Consider the following 15,714-nt stretch of genomic DNA (forward strand, 5'->3'; position numbering starts at 1 on the left):
AAAGTCTGCACCATGGTTTATGTGCATTTGTTTTTAAATAGATAACATGGAAACAAAATACATCTCTACCAAGGAATTAATTTAGATCAATGTAAAGGATTGTCCAACAAATCTATAGATAATGTTATATGATAATGTGATCAGTGTCTACATATCCACGCCTTTAATGAGCCATTTGGCTGATTTGGATAAGTCTATAAACAGTGGAAAAATATTGTGAAAGTAAAAACATGCTGTAATGTAAAAGCAATTACCTGTGCCAAGTTCACTAAACAGACTAAAGTGTTAGACACGCATTGTGCACATTACATGCAAAATAGACAATTAGAATAATGCACCAAAAAAAAAAGTGAATTATGGTTACCATTAATTCCTTTTGCTCAAATACACCATAGCAGCTGTTACAATGGGTAAGGTTCAATTTCCAGTGTAGGTAGAGACTGGTTAGAACACCCCCAGACAGTATAAGGCAGCACCTTCCCATTCCCCTACGTCTTTGAGTGACTTTCCAAACTAAGCTGCCATGGAACAATTTATATTTTTCCTCTACGATCCTCCATGGCAGCCATTACATTGGGAAGTACCCAAGAAATATAGTAGCGAGGGTTACTAACAACAAAGCAGTCACATACAGCAAAAATCATTAATTTAATTTAGCGGCTGTGTGGAGAACAAGTGTTTTGAACCGAGAATCAATGAAGGATAGGATATCCAGATGATAATGAATAGTGAAGGTATGTATAGATGTCCATCCAGCTGCTTTGCAAAGCACTGTCGCCAGAGCTCTTCTTGTCCCATGTTGAGCGAGTTCTCATAATCTCTGGCACCTTACGTCTATTCCTCTTGTATGCCTGTATAATTACTTCTAAACAAGCCATTTCCAGATGAATCTGAGAAGAGACAAACCCTTTCCGAGGCCCTGTAGAAACCACAAATTTGTTTGGTACTTCTAAATACCATTCCACATTTGATAACTGGGAGGAACTGGATCTTGCTACATCTCTCTTTAGACAAAGCTACTTTGATCTGTATGGTATTCATCTGCTCATTCAGAAACATTATGAGATGGCTTATTGCCCTGTTCACAATCCTTCACATGTCCTTACAGAAAAGCTAACACTTGAGCTGTCTAGATAGGGCCATACCACAACTACTTTCTTAATTCTGCCACAGAGTAACTAGTACCTTGCTAAACATTCTTGGAGATGTTGCCAAACTGAAGGGCAGGCATGTAAACTGAAAGGGATAGAAAAAAACCTTGCTGATATTTACAGTGGAATTCAAAGACTCCATGTAAAAAATGTCTGGTATAGACAAACTTGTTGAACCTCATCTAGACCAATGCAAAAAGCCCTCAATTCTCTGACCAGGGAGAGTCTGGAATAGAAACTTGTGCCTACCTGATCTGCAGGAACAAGAGAAATTACATGGGCCTTTAAGGTTTGTCTTGCAAGGTCTACAACATCATTCAAGTTAAGAGTCCTGGAACGGACAAAGAAATTCCCCCTGGGAAACTGATGAAACTATCATGTATCTTTTTCTTACAATGTCTAACACCCATTGATTTGGTGATAGGATTTGAGAATGATACAAATAAAGGTGAACCCTATCAAACAGCGCTTCCGGCAAATAGCTTCCTAAATACACAAAAGAATGTCACTACATTCAAACCATGGATTAAACATACAAAGTATCTAAGGAGCACAATGCAAGATACAACAAGATAACGGCTGTATAATTAAACCCAGCCCGATATCGTGTGCAATGTCCAGCATAGAAAAATAAGAATGCAGTCTTTTCTTTTCCACATATATTAGGACCGAACACAATTTTATTATATAAATCCACATAAAGTTCTTTCTTTAATTAGTGTTCAATTGGTTGTTTCATCCGTCTCTTAATTTATCTCCAAGGTAATGGTCATTTACATAAAAAATGAATAAAAATGGGAACAGAATTAGTAAGTGATAATTACAAAATAAAGATGAATATTGCTCCCAGAATAAAACACTATATTAGTGTGCTTATCATTAACAAATCCTAAAAACACCATATGTGGGGAGAGTAAAATGACGTGATTTGTATATCACTGATTAATACACTTACATTACATGTAAGTTCACTCAAAAGGTATAAGACTGCATTCTTATTTTTCTATGCTGGACATTGCACACGATATTGGGCTGGGTTTGATGTAACAGCCGTTATCTTGTTGCATCTTGCATTGTGCGCCTCGGCATACTGTGGAATTCTGCCCCTGCTGGTGTTAATGGGAACTGATCCCAGCAATAGCCATTGTGTAATACTACGATTTGTCCTCCCTTGTTTAAGCCTGAGTGCACAAAAGGACTGTTTAGGTGCATCAGGAATATTCTGCCTGGCGTACAACATTTCTTTATTATGACACCATAGTTGCCATCTACCCCTAAATTGCAGTGCCAGGTTTTATTGCTGGGTACCCACTGGTACTTCTTTAAACTGGCGTTTTTAGACAGAAATCAACAGTGAAGCTGCATGTCAAGTGCAAACGCTTTTGACTACACTTATTTTACTTATGTATGGAAGGTCATTTAATGTCCCTTCAATTACACAGAGGGGCATATTTAATTAGGTACGGTGATCACGTAGCTGCGCGTGTAAAGTGACATAAAGTACCGCAACATTGTGGATTTTCCTTCACAGCCCTATGTTTATTCAGTTTGTTTATAACAAATTGTTAGAGGAGGCAACACTTGGAAAACCGAAATACTGCCGAATGTGAGGAACAAGTGAGTAGGGGGTCATTGGAAGCAATGCTCTCCATTAAATGCCAGAACCATAAAACCAGTGGTGGGATTCAGCAGGTTCGCACCAGTTTGCCAGAACTGATACCTAATTTTAAGGTGAACCAGTTGCTCCAGAGTCCACCCTCTTCGTTGGTGGGGGGAGCAGGGTACTTTTAAAAAATAAACACTCACCTGTTCGCGACGTCGGCACTCCTCCTCCCTGCTCCGTCCGCATTGAATGACATTCAGTGAGGAGTGGTGCAGAGAGGAGTCAGCAAGCAAGATGACAAGGAGAGAAGAAATAAGAAAGAAGCCAATAGAAAAGGTAAGAGAAGGAACGAAAGCAAGGGGGCGCAAGTGCAGCATGGCACAGGGCGAAGGGGGCGCAAGTGCAGCATGGCACAGGGCGAAGGGGGCGCAAGAGCAGCATGGCACAGGGCGAAGGGGGCGCAAGAGCAGCATGGCACAGGGCGAAGGGGGCGCAAGAGCAGCATGGCACAGGGCGAAGGGGGCGCAAGAGCAGCATGGCACAGGGCGAAGGGGGCGCAAGAGCAGCATGGCACAGGTGTGATGAAGGGCATTTCTGTGGCATAATTTGAAATGGGGGCACTACTGTGTGGCATAACATGACTCATTACTATTATATTTATATTATCAGCATAAAATAAATATTTTATATACACACGCACACCTGGGTTTGACCAGATAAATTATTTATATCAATATTAATAGGCAGTTATTATACAGCTTTTATAATATTTGTTGTCTATTACTTTGCTATTGCCTGTGTAATGTATGCTGCATAAAACTGACTAGTGGGTATGAGACCAAACTCCTTTCTTACTATCTATTGATATTTTCTGGGATAAATTTATTTACAATTAAGTCTATTTACTAGGGACTAGTGACATCGCAGGCATGGGGACCATTTCACAGTACAATTAACCTTTTTCTGTATATAAAATTACATTCACACCATCTGCTTTAGGTAGGATCTGGTTTTGGAAGTTATTAAAGAACAGTATTTCAAATGTAAATAAAAGGTCATAACTAAACTCCATAAATATCAAGAAGAATATAGCGTATCATGGACTGGCAAGAAATGTTGCTTGCATAACATTTAAATGCACCTATTCAACAAGGAAATTATTTTAATATGTTGACAACAACTATATGACACATACAATTATCCATCTGCTCCACACCTCCTATTAAGAACATAGGCTGCTGCCCGTAGTCTTTATTCTCCATAAGCTTACCCATCCCTTATGGCATCAAACAACCATGGAGACATTACCAATTGTAGTGAGAATTCAATTGATTAATAAAATTCAACAAAGTTTCTAAATGGAAACAACTGGCCTAAAATATTTGACTTAAACGTCCTACCCTCTTACAATGTGGCTCGTCTACAGTACAGAACTTGATGTTCCTCCCACAGCCTCCCAAGCACTGGCATAAACTCTAAACTTTCCCTCGCCAATGAAAATATAGCATGGCCATTGTTTACCTTTACAATACTATATGCAGATTTCCTTCATGACACACTCATTGCAGAGTCTTCCTAAAAGAACTCATTTTCGCAATGTGTGACCTGCACTGTGTTGTTGCACGCGGCTACTGTGCTATTTATGCTGAAACGTGGCAAGTGTCTGTTCCCATATTTTATACTACATATCCTATATTTTATGCTACATAACTCACTGTTTTTCTGCACCCCATATACCTTTAAAAATAAAAAACAATAACGGAAAAAGAAAGAAAAAAAAATGTTTACTAGGTCTAGAGATTCAGTCACATGCATGGGCTGAGCTCTGGTTTGAAGCCAAATATGAATAAAATGATATGTAGCCATGACTGTGTTCTATTCTCACTTCATATGGCTGCAAAGGTGGCATTTATTAAACCAATCTGTAAAACTAAATAAAAAAGAAAAAAGATAACCGTCTCTTTCTGCAGTCTTTACCAAAATATGAGGTGCTTACTGGAAAGTTATCCATGATTCCAAGACATGCCATTTAAGGAAGGTAAGTAGCCTTTTGAGAGGCAGAAAAAAAATGTTGCTAATGATACATGTCCTACACTACTCAGGGTACATGTAGTAAAATGGTCAGAGGTTTTATAAATGAAGGACACGTGTGCCCATTCGTTTTGTGATTAACTGTTCTTGCACAATGTTCCATGCAAACACAGGACCAACCCTGCCAACCCATTCCTTAAATAAGGAACATAGAGAGAGGAAAGCAGTGTACACACCGACACTTGGCACTTGCTAAAGAGAAAACCCTCATGTGTATAAAAATGAATGGCGAGGCATTTTAGCAGAATATCTGAAGTGCTCTGAGAAAATATATGATGTAGCCTTAAAGAGATATTTGGCAATCCTATTCTCAACTGGCCCATTTCCATGGGAAAAATCACAGCTTTACTTGGCAAATAGAGTCTGTATTAACAATTTGGTGCTGTGACCAAGACCATTTGAGGACATGGTTGATTGGATCTGGCCTAAAGTGCTCCAGTTTTCAAGTTGGGTCTGTTGGGAGGTACAATTTCAATACATTAAAAAAAAAAAAAAAAAAAAAAAAAAGTATAAAATCAAGCTTATTTAAGACCCTTAGGCTGTATCGAGGCATCATGTGGACATGCAATCCCCACATAAACCCTACTGATATGTTTTAAGCACCTAGTAAGGTGCTGGGTCTTAAACCTGTCCTCACAGTATGCTTTTCTATTATGAATCACATGTGACATACCCATTGTTTTTTAGGATGAGTCCGTCACTAACTACATCAATGTTCCTGAAAAGAGATCTTACAGTGTCAAAAGTGAGGGTGCCCAAAATAGATCTGAATTGTGATTTAGAATACTAAATATTACCTGCTCATAAAAATTACAAGTAACATACTGCCATCTCCTGGCTGTTGAAAAAAAGTGAAAAATAAGGATTAAATTTCACTGTGATGGTCTTTTTCTAGTGTTTGTAGTACATTTATATTAAAGGCTGGCACGAGCTCCATAAAATTTATAGCAAAATAAAGTTTGTTTCTTTTAGGTGGGGACTTGAGGCAACTTGCACTTTTACCTGTCAGAATATCAGGTGCTGCACTGTCAGATATATGGCTTGGTTTTAGTGGTCAGTATAAATCATTGTCTCAAACATCCTCATTTCACTCACACACTCCCACTGTCCGATAAAAAAAAGGATATCCCCCACTTTAGTGATCAGTACATACTGATCACTAAAATAACCAAAGGCCTATTAAAAGAGAAAATGTGTCTTGGTTATAATACATTTTATAAAGATTCACCCAACATATGACCATAAACTATTCTACACAGGGCCACATTTATATTTATTAACATATGTGGTAATGCAGAACATGGTTCTGTGCATATACAAAATGACATAAGACTTCGTAGTGAAATGATCATGAAAATTGCTATCCCAAGACAAAAAACAACAAAAAACCTATATTTACAAAGCTCAGCCAGCAGGTGGCAGTCAAGCTTCTGTCAAAAGGATAGCCTACAACCGAAAAATTCTCTCTCCAGGCAAGTGTATTTGCATACTAATAATTTCTGCTGGATACACATTTGCATGCTGTTTATTCCATCTAGGCAGCAATGGTATCTTAACAAAAGTAAAAATTTACCAATTACAATGATATGTGAACAAAGGTGTACATACTAAAAAAAAAATGTAACAAAGAAGACAACGAAAAAAAGAAAGCCCAACAGTGTAGTAATTTCAGGAAGATAATCCCAAAACTGACAGATGTCAATTAAAGGTGTGCTAGATACTAGTTTTACAAAGGCTCACCAACACATGAATTCTGGGTAGTTCAGCTCAAACAGTGTGTAGTTTTGTCAGTCATGCTTGCCAATAGAAGTGAGACAAAAAGGATAACCAAAAATAATATAAATTACATCTATATAGATATATTTATTTCTTCATATTCACAAAAACGTTTTATACTAGACTACAGCAGTTACTAAACAGATTAAATAAAGGGTGATAGACATATAATATGCAGGTAGAGCAGTTTTGAATTTCAAAACAAAACATAAATGGAAACCATTAATAGCTAAATGTGTAGAAAACCATTGCACTAAGGCACCTCCTTCAAGCAGTAATCTCATAAAAGAATGTGGTGCCTTGAAAGATTACACGGATTTCCTATATAGTTAGAACCATTTATTCACTTGTTCTTTTTTTTCAGTTTTAAAAGTGCTTTACCCTCACATCTAAACAGAAGGACTATTCCACTTTCCCACACAACTATCCTTTACTTTCTATTGTTCTATGTGTAAAGTTTTTTTAATTTAAATCAGACAGCCCCGATTTGTTCCAGTTTCATGGATCAAATTATCAACCTATTTGCGGTCATTGAGGGCAGTCCTGCAGTGATGGGTAAATTAACAAAAACGGAGAGAAATGGTCTGCAAGTTACATTTCCATCTGTTCTTTCATTTCCCTGAGTGGTAACACACAGGGTTATGTTAATAGGCTGCATACAGTCCTTTTGCTACGTCTCATTACACAAGCTGGTCACATAGGGTGACTGTTCTGATTATTGTAGTTTTGTAAGGCACCACAGTGCGCAGCAGGGCAGTGGGGAAACCAGTATACAGAAAAGAAGGACATACAAGGAAGACAAAATAAATGCACATGAAAAGGGTAGAAAGAGGCCTGCCCATAGGAAAATGTGCCCGGCAGCGAAGACATCCAGATATTCTGGTTACATTTCATTATAGATATCAAACACATTATTAGTGCTGTACATGACAGGGCATTCAGTGTCGCTAACACTTGATTAGTGAGTTGAAGACACATAGTTCCTCCCATATTTCAAGTACAGTATTTTGGGTACTTATTATAGGGGCATCAATTGACTACGCTCATCTATAATTCCAGGGACAACGGTTATCTTGAGCCCAATTGGGGAGCTCAAGATAACCAAAATGGCAGGTGGACAGATTAAGGCTGTACATGGAAGGCTTTCGTTAAAGTTTTCCCAGTCTCTATAACCACCTTTGTGATGGGTGTCTGGGTACACTGCAGAATAGTGTCCCAAAACATCTTGCAGTACAGAGTCCCACATCTACCCTCCCATCTTAATCCCACTGCTGAACGATAACAGGTGAACTTGTCATGCACCTACTCAATTTACATGCTCTTTCTCCCATTCACTTTCACCATGCTTCTCTCTCCATCACCCTATTCCATCCTCACCTATTTCCTTTTCACTACTTCCCTACTCGCTAGCCTGCACACATGAACAGTTTTGACTACTGCACCCACCACACTTACCAAGCTGCATTAACAGAAATAAATCTAACATTCACAACTTCTCCTCGCACGTCCTTTCTCTCACCCTGCTCCTTCTCATGGCTGCTACTGATATCCCACCTAACCCTGGACCCCATACTATCTGCTCATGCTCATCGCTTCACACCAAACCTTTCCATTCACCCCATACTTTCAGTCCCGCCAACCTTATCCACATATCACCACTTACCTCTCTTCCCTTCTTCTGTGCACTATGGAAAGCCAGAACTATTTGTAACAAACTTGCATCCATTCACAATCTATTCATTTCTAAATCCCTCAACCACCTTGCCATTACAGAAACTTGGCTCACCTCCACTGACACTACACACCCTGCAGCGCTTTCCTCCAGGGGACTCTACCTCAGCCATATCCCCAGACCCAGAAACAGAGAAGGTGGTGGAAGGTGTAGCTTGGAGAAAGAACAATGCCTACTCCAAGTCAAATCCTCTGAACCCTCCCTTTCATTATCTTCCTTTGTCCACACTATCCATTATCCTCATTACATTTGTGTTGCTTTCCTGTATAGTCCCCCAGGTCCAGTTTCTCAATTTCTTGACAACTTTGCAGCTTGGCTCACTTATTTCCTATTCTTTGACTTGCCCGCTCTCATTCTAGGCAATTTCCACATTCCCATTGAAAATCCCATTGACTTTTGCTTGCCTGTGCAGCTGTGTCCAAATCTTCTATTGAAAATTGTTCTTCTGATTCCATTTGACCTGAGCACTGATACCTTCAATCAGTGTGACTGCAGATAAACATCACTTGCTTGAAAGACCTGCTTGAGAACATTTTCCATGCTGAAAATCCTGTGACCTACAGATTAGACCCAAAATCTAATCCGTTCCTAGCGGTTTCTGAGGTTTGGACCCAGCATCCAGTACCACCGCTCTGCCACTAACCAGCAGCTCTGGCCAGTTTGATAGGCCAGGGGGATCCATCCACAGCAACCCTGATCCATAGGAAGAGGTCAGGAGTACCAGCCAGATCCCAGCACCAACAGACAGGGTGGCATAGGCAGTCCATCCTGTCGCACTCACTTTATCATATGCCCTCCCCACTGCACCCAAACAAACATGTACACAGCATCACCCAAGTACTCTTAACCCAATTCGCTTTTCACTTTCATGAAAAAAACCAATTCTATGACTGCTTTGTCCTGTCCTAATCACGCTGTCACTTTCTACAACAAAATACTCACTTCAGCTCTAGGCAATGAAGCTCGAGCTACCACAATCTCAGACGGTATGAACTCCAACCATGGGGTTTGTACCGAACAGACCTGCCACCTTAAATAAAAAAAAAAAAAAAAGTATTCCCACACTGCAGAGCGCCACTGGAGAGAACCTTGTTACTATCCCGATTTCATTCACTACATGCTAAACATATTTCAAATCTGTAGTATACACCCAGCCTTCAAACCTGCATAACCTGTCACCGTAAAATCACTTCTCTGCCCACCTGCACTTCCTACCCATTCTTCACTCAGCCCATAATTTGGCCACCTACTTCAAAAACAAATTCAACGCATTTGACATTTCCTCATGCCAAATTCCACACACTAAACTAACTCTACCCACCTTCACCTACACTCCCTATTTCCACCCATTCATTCTCTACAGTAACTGAAGACAAATCCCCTGCATTCATCTCCTAATCTCATCCTACAAACTGTCCCCTCGACCCTATTGTTCCCAACTACTCCATTCCCTCTCTCCCCACTGCATGCCCAGCTCTAGTTCACCTCTTTGACCTGTCTCACTTTAATGGCACATTTCCATCCTATTTTGAATATGATCTCATCTCACCAATTCCAAAGCAACCATCATCTTTCTCCAACTCTCACACTATTTCTGTCCTCCCGGTCTTACACGAATCTCTTCTCGACACTCTAGTCAGGCTAACGCCCCCAACATTCTACTGAAATTGCGCTCACAAAAGAGATCAATGATCTACTTACTAGTTTAAGAGTAATTTCTTCACTCATTTTTCTGGACCTCTGCTGCTTTTGACACTGTTAAATCTCCATCTTCTACACACCCTTCCCTCCATTGGCCTAACAGTTCTTTCCTGGTTTACTTTCTACCAATCGAACCGTTCCTTCAGCGTTTCTACCTCTGGCAGATCCTCCCCGCCACTCCTACAGGGCTGTTCTTGGCCCTTTACTTTTTTTCAATGTACACATCTTCTCTTGGGGAACTAATTTGCTTATCCAGCCTCCAGTACCACACCCAAATCTCTCTTCCCCTGACCTCTCCCTTTCTGTACCATCTTGTGTAACCAACTGTCTTTCTGCTATCTCCAAATGGACATTCCAATGCTACCGAAAGCTTATCATATCCAAAACAAAACTTATCTTCCCTCCTGCCAGTCACCACTTCCCTTAAAACCTCCCTCACTGTCAATAACACCACATTTTCCTCAGTAACAAGCCCGCTTCCTTGGTGTAACATTTGGCTTTGACCTCTGCTTTAGTTCCCACATCCAGACTAGTCCTGTCGACACCACCTAAAATACATTACCAGAATACACACTTTTTTTTTTACCCACAATGCTACAAAAACTCTTATGCATTCTCTCATCTCCCGTCTTGACTACTGCAACTTCTTGCTATATGGTATTCCTGACACCCATGTATTCCCCACTTTCATCAATCCTAAATGCTACTGCAAGACTGATCTTCCTCTCTAACCAATCCACATCTGCTGCACCACTTAGTAGGTAAGGGTGAGTAATATGAATAGGATGCTAGAGGACACGGAGCCATAGTAGGGATTTGCAAATCTCTCAACACCACCACCCCTTTATACAGCTCAAATCTCTTAGAAATACACTCTCCCTCCCCCCCCGCCCTTTTAGATCTCCCTCTAACCTGCACCTTGTCTAGTCTCTAGTAACCATCTCTCACTCCTGCTTACAAGATTTCTCCCATGCCGTTACCCACTTATGGAATTCCCTACCATGTCCAATCAGGCTTTTACACAGTCTGTTCCAAATCTTTAGACGCTCTCTGCAAACCCATCTCTTTATTAGAGCTTACTTTATCTCCGATACTAGTCACACTAATGCACATTCACCACTGTCCAAATCTCCACTCTGAGCCACACTCGCTCCTCTTATTTCAGCTGTGCCCCTCTTCAAATTGGAATGGAGGACCTTGCTCATTAGTGAGCTTCCATTCTCTTTGTTTAGTGTCTGCATTTATTTTGTCTAATTTGTATGACCCTGTTTTATGGCGGTACGGTTTCCACTACTGTTCAGCACTGTATAATAATTAATAAAAATAATAAATAATCCAAGGCAACTATAGAAGAACCTGCCTGCAGAAGTACTGGCCATACATTCACCAGGATATTACTGCTCTTGTGCAAACCTACAAGTGGGGCTCTTAGAATTAACAAGTACAGTATCTGAGAGATTGTTAAGTTTTACTCTGACAAGTTAAACTTATCTATAAATATACTTGTTCCATTAAAATTATTTTATATGAGTTTCTCTCTCCTTAGAAGCACTAGAAATACCTACATAATCAAATGGCTTTAGAAATGGGAATTGCCTCTTCCCAAGATAACTCCCAGGTGCAGGTTTGCAGCAGAGGGAGTCAACAATTTGCTACAATTAGGGGGGAGATTAGATTAGCAAAAACTTCTGTAACACTTTGTTCACATTGCCGACCAAGCAATACCCCGGGTATATGAACCCAAGATATTGCCAGGTGACAGAGCCTCCCACCATGGCAAATTCCCGGGTCAACCAGGTTCGCATTGAACCCTGGTCTACCCTGGTCTCCCTGACAACATCTTAAGAGGAGCTCTGCTTGGCTCCTCCTGTGAATTTTTTTATTAAACCTTTCAAAATAGTTTTCGATAAGACCTGGGTTGAAAAACCCTGGTCTCGCCGTTCAGACTGGCATTCACCCCAGTAGGATGCGGGAACAACCCTTAAAGACACGGGTTCAACTCCTGGGTCATCTAACCCAGGTAGATGCAGGGGAGCTTGTTCACACTCCACCTTGACCCTGGACAAAAAGCCATTGCAATTCTTTATCTGTATGCTAAGCAGGTATGTACTTTGCACAGGCGGCTGTAATGAAGACCATGGACATAATCTAGAATTGAAGAAATAAATAAAGAATGCACTGTACTAATGTGCAGTTAAATACCAGTCAATACAATAAACTAACATGGCCTGATTATACAATAGGCTGACAAGACTGAAGCCTAGGGTGCAATGCTTTTCAGTGGCAGATCAAATTTTTGTGGAGATGAAATTGTGACAGGGCTAAGTATAAATTGAAATTCATTTAAAAATATAAGAATAGTTGTTCTCCAAAGTAAAAAGAAAACATTAAAAGAAAAATCATGTATTAAGGTTTAATCTTGACATATTCCCATGGTAAATTCTGAAGACAAAGTCATACTTGGGTGGGTGCTTGACGACGAGTGTTTAGGAGATGTAAGGATGGTGACAGGCACAGGTGTAACAGCCCCTCTCCCCCACACCTTCACCCTCAATAGCGCTCATTCATGCCTCCATTCTGCTGTGTAGTTCTGATTTCAATGAAAACTAATTGAGTGACAAAGATTGCAGTTACCTCTTTTGAACAGCCAAATGAAACAGAGTTTTGTACACACAGGAACATAAACAGGGGCGGATTGGCCATCATTACCTTTACCGGGAAACTCCCCGGGAGGCCGGTGGCCTAATGAGGCCGCCTTCTATTTTTTCTTTTTTTTGTGTCACTCGGCGTGGTCGGAAGGAGGGCAACAACCCCAAAATTGGTGGTCAGTGGTAAGCACCAGGCAGCCTCGCGATGCCTGGTGCTGCAGCACTGTTGTTCCTACAGCACTGTGCACCGATCAGACAGGAAGCAGGAAGTATTCACTTCCTGTCTGTCTGATCAGGTCTGCGGAGCAACGCTGCAGAGTGCGCCGGCCCTGATACTTAAGGTAAGTGAGAGGGGGCTACATATGTGAAAACTATATGTGAGGGGGCTACATATGTGAAAACTATATGTGAGGGGGCTACATATGTGAAAACTATATGTGAGGGGGCTACATATGTGAAAACTATATGTGAGGGGGCTATATCTGTGAAAACTATATGTGAGGGGGCTATATCTGTGAAAACTATATGTGAGGGGGCTATATCAGTGAAAACTATATACGAGGGAGCTACATCCGGGAAAACTATATGCAAGGGAGCTACATTTGGGAAAACTATATGTAAGGGGGCTGCATCTGGGAAAACTATGTGAAGGGGCTACATCTAGAAAAACTATATGTGAGGGGGCTACAGCTTTTTTCCTGCATTGCTTTAGAAATGACCCACTGTGTATTAAGTCATCATATCTAGGTTTTCCTAAATGTTTCCCCAACCAAATTCCAAGTTCTAAATCCCGCCTACTTTTGTGTTGGCCCCACCTACATTTAAGTTGGCCCCGCCCACGAGGCCACTTCAATAATTTTTTCCAGGGCCACTTTAAGTTCCCAATCCACCCCTGAACATAAACATTGGGGGAGCGCTGAAGGCATGGAAGGCGAGCGGGCGTTGCAAGCGTATTAGGCCAGGACAGCCTGAAACCTTAATCAGGCCCTGCCCAAGGGCGAGCAATTTCCAAATGTTATAGAAAGAAAGGTAGTGCGAGGAAGACATTGTGGGCACAAAAACATACCTACTGAAGTTGTATGGAGAATAATGGACAGGAGTCCAGCTAGGTCTGTCACATGAAGTACTGCTCATCAAAGCATTCAAAATTTCTAAGGGATTTCAGATGCAAACATTTCAGAAATCCATATTTGTGTGGCTCTGTACAGGATTACATTAGATAGATACAAAGTATATTTCAGGGTCACATGTTATAGAAGTGTCCATATTGTTGCCAAGAAATTTTGATATTTGATCAAAAGTTTATTATTTTTTTACAATATTTTATATAGGTCATAAGCATGGTAAAATCTTACTCCATCAACTGAGGTTAGTATTTAAAACAATTTTCATATATCTTAGCCCTACTACAGTGGATTTATTTATACCAATAAGTATTTCAGAATAATTGTAAATATACTCAAATGTTTGGAGGACGTGTTGTCCAGAATAAGTTCAACATAAGAAATATATGGTCTTCAAACCAGTTACTGAAGTGCCTTTATTTATACTTCGTTAAACATAAGTACTTCAGCTTTAGCCTATTAAATAAGTTGACAGATCTTTTATAGACTCTCTGCTTTTCTTTTAAAATAGTTCATTGGATCCGAACAGTTTAAAGCAGCATTTTCTCAACATGCACTGTTGAATCTTGAAACGGCCTTTGTTAATATAAACGTTTTGATGATTTGCAGACTTGGCGAAAACAATTGCTCTTTACTGATAAAGAGGTTTATTTATTAACAATTCACAAGGTGTAAGTCTACATTATCCACTTCGTGCAATATCAGGGTCTGATTGCTCATAGATGAATAACTGCACTAGAACCAATGCAGTATCTCATTCCCCAATTCTTCTACGATTATGAAACTATAAAATTCCATTCATACATTTTCCATACCGCCACTTCTAAATTTACGCTTCAACCACTGCCTAGAACCATGGACAATAAGATCTTATTATGGATTTCATTATAGCTAAGGGTCTATTTTCATTTTATCTGCATATTTCCTATATTTCTGGAACAAAACGGTGGTCACACATCCTGATCAATACTTCACTATAGAGCGGATAATATCTAGTTTTCTCAGTTATTTAAATGAGGTGATCTCTCTCAGATAAAAAGTGTTCTGTTTTAACTGACTTTGTTACTATGGAATAATATACAAAATTATGTTTCTCTGCTGAGGTCACATCTCAGGTAATACAACATGTTTGTGCTGTCTTGGATTAAGGAAATAAATCACTTAATTGCTTATTTGCCCATAGAAAAGGGATCAAGAGGTCTTTTCACAAGTGAAACAATAAGCCAGAAGAAAACACAAGCCAACAAAACATTGAAATGCGGAAATAATTATATAGGCAAAAGTAAAAACAACTTAGAATTAAGTGTGGGAGGGAGAAGGAAATCATGTCAATCTATGCATGATGGCCAGACCTGGGAAGAGCATTAGGTCATTTTATACCTATTTGCTTTGTCAGTGAGTCACAAGGTGTCAAATATTCGGTCTAGAAACATCCAGAGATTTGCCCAATTAAAGACTCATTAGCCTTCTATTTGTCAAAAGCAAGGCTAAAAACTGGTGGGTGAAGTATGTTGTCTGTGGTAAATAAATCACTGCAGAAACCACTCAAATTTCCTGACAAAGGCAGTGATTGCTATACAAAACTCAATTCCAGGGATAGTCACATCTCCAGCCTTATTGGTGATAACATGGTTAGCTCTCTGACACCACACTAAGTGACGCAGCCCAGATCACCCCACCACCACCACAAACCAGCCAATAAGAGCCTCTAAACATGAACACAGAAACTGTGTATATAAAATATTTCAATTTTCTTTCCCCCACGTTCAATATGACAATGTTTATACCTCCAGATTACCATTTTAACGCATGTAGGCATCACAAGGGCTTATTTACAGTGATGGTGGTGAGGTTTCACTTAGAGATTTGCATTTAGAGAACATGCTTC

The 15,714-nt window shown here is 40.0% G+C and overlaps 1 protein-coding gene and 1 long non-coding RNA gene across 3 annotated transcripts in view; one reads left to right on the forward strand and one right to left on the reverse strand.

Moving 5' to 3' along the window:
- The window catches only part of LOC142144026 (uncharacterized), a 995,146-nt gene that overhangs the window by 116,083 nt on the left and 863,349 nt on the right, over window positions 1-15,714 (forward strand). The window lies entirely within an intron of this gene.
- DIS3L2 (DIS3 like 3'-5' exoribonuclease 2) overlaps window positions 1-15,714 on the reverse strand; it is a 216,220-nt gene that overhangs the window by 8,087 nt on the left and 192,419 nt on the right. The window lies entirely within an intron of this gene.

Source organism: Mixophyes fleayi, chromosome 3, assembly GCF_038048845.1.
Source record: "Mixophyes fleayi isolate aMixFle1 chromosome 3, aMixFle1.hap1, whole genome shotgun sequence".
In the NCBI taxonomy this organism is placed as follows: Eukaryota; Metazoa; Chordata; class Amphibia; order Anura; family Limnodynastidae; genus Mixophyes; species Mixophyes fleayi.